This window comes from Galeopterus variegatus, unplaced genomic scaffold (genome assembly GCF_000696425.1).
Source record: "Galeopterus variegatus unplaced genomic scaffold, G_variegatus-3.0.2 Scaffold7903, whole genome shotgun sequence".
NCBI classification, from domain to species: Eukaryota; Metazoa; Chordata; class Mammalia; order Dermoptera; family Cynocephalidae; genus Galeopterus; species Galeopterus variegatus.
Window position 1 is genome coordinate 11,095 of NW_007734014.1, and position 2,199 is coordinate 13,293.

Consider the following 2,199-nt stretch of genomic DNA (forward strand, 5'->3'; position numbering starts at 1 on the left):
ATATTCTGCTGTTTTGGGGAGGAGTGCTTAATATGTCTGTTACATCTTGTTGGTTTATGGTAATTTGGTATTTTTGTTTGTTTGTTTTTGTTTGGTGTGTTTGTTTGTTTGTGGGAGCTGGTTGGCCCATGGACCAAACCCTGGACCTTAGTGTTAGGTTTATGGTAGTTTTTACACTGTCTATTTCCTTATTCATTGTTAAGATATATTGTCTAGACATTCTATTCAATGTATAACTTTGGTATTGAATTCTCCCACTATTATTGTAGAATTGTCTGTTTCTCTCTTCAACTCTGTTAATGTTTTACTTGTATATTTTAGGGCTATAATCTTTGGTGTTATATGTTTATGATTGCTATGTCTTCTAGTTATTGACCATTCATCAATATATAATGACTTTCTTGGTCTCTTTTAACAGTTTTATTATTTTAAAGTCTACTTTGTCTGATATTAGTATAGCCACCTTAGGCCTCCTTTGGCTACTATTTTTATGGAGTATCTTTTTCCATCCTTTCACTTTCAACCTATGTGTGTCTTTAGATCTAAAATAAGTCAAAACCCTTAGAATCTCCTGAGTGATCAGAGCATTGTTGCTATTTATAATGAGACCCTTTTAACCTCACCTGAGTTTATGCTGATGAGGTAATTCATGGTGGGCCCTTAGATAGTTTTCCAAGAAGGGGCTGTCTCCCAGAAAGACCAAGCCCATGATTAGAGGGTTGAAACTTTCAACATCTCCCCAACCTCCAGGAATAAGAAAGAAGCTGTAGACTGACCTCAGTCACATGGCCAATATCATAATAGGTCTCCAATAGAGCTCAGCCACCCAAAGTTCGAAGAGCTTTCTGGCTGGTAAACACACTGATGTTCCAAAGGGGGACATGGTCTGGCTACACATTGAGGAGGACATGAAATTGTATTCTTTTTTTTTTTTGGAATTTATTTTATTTACTGAATCAAAATTGATTACACATTTTTGGGGGTTGAACATAGAGATATGTTGATTAAATCAATATTACTAGCATATATATTGTTATAAATTGTAATTATTCTTTATGCCTCTTGTCCAACCTCTCCCCTTCCCCTATTCCCTCCCCCTCCCCCGTCTAATTGCCCTAGATTTCTTCTCTCCTTCTGAAAGAATATGGTTACTCTGTTAACTTGTTGCCTAGATGATCTGTCCAATGCTGAGAGATGTGATCAGTTCCCCCAATATTATCATAGAGCAGATGCTTCTTCTGTCACTCTGAAATGGGTTTTGTGGAAAGAGACATCCTCTTCTTTTCTTTGGTCTCTGCTGGTGACTCTTCTTGTGTGAATGCATTCCAGTGGCTGGTGGACCATCTGTGTGGTGGCTGTGGTATCCAGCTGCTTTTGCAGCAGCCATGGTTATTGTGGTGGCTGTGGTGGGCCACCCTGTGGAGGTGCTGTTTTTGGCATGCTCCTCAGCACTGGCTGTATGCCTGGTTGTGAGGTGTGTTTGGTCCCCTTCTCCATGCCTCTGGTCCCCGGGCAGGCCCCAAGGCACTGGCACCATGTGACTGGTTTTGAGAGAGGGGTCCAGTCCCCTTCTCCATGTCCCAGGATCCTGGGCAGGCCCCGAGGTACTGGCGCAGTGTGCCTAGTTGTGGGAGAGAGGTCCAGTCCCCTTCTCAATACCATGGGTCCCTGGGTGGGCTACAAGGTGCTGGCATGTTGTGCCTGTTTATGGGAGTGAGGTCCAGTCCCCTTCTCCATACCCCAGGTCCCTGGGTGGGCTCCGAGTTGCTGACATGTTGTGCCTGGTTGTGGGAGGGTGGTCCAGTCCCCTTCTCCATGCCTCAGGTCCCTGGGTGGGCCCTGAAGCACTGGCTCAGTGTGCCTGGTTGTGGGAGAGAGATCCATTCCCCTTCTCCTTGCCTCAGGTCCCCAGGCAGGCCCCAAGGTGCTGGCGTGGTGTGCCTGGTTGTGGGAGAGAGATCCGTTCCCCTTCTCCTTGCCTTGGGTCCCCAGGTGGGCCCCGAAGCACTGGTGCAGTGTGCCTGGTTGTGGGAGAGAGGTGCATTCCCCTTCTCCTTGCCTCAGGTCCCCAGGCAGGCCCCAAGTTGCTGGCGTGGTGTGCCTGGTTGTGGGAGAGAGATCCGTTCCCCTTCTCCTTGCCTTGGGTCCCCAGGTGGGCCCCGAGTTGCTGGCGTGGTGTGCCTGGTTGTGGGAGAGAGA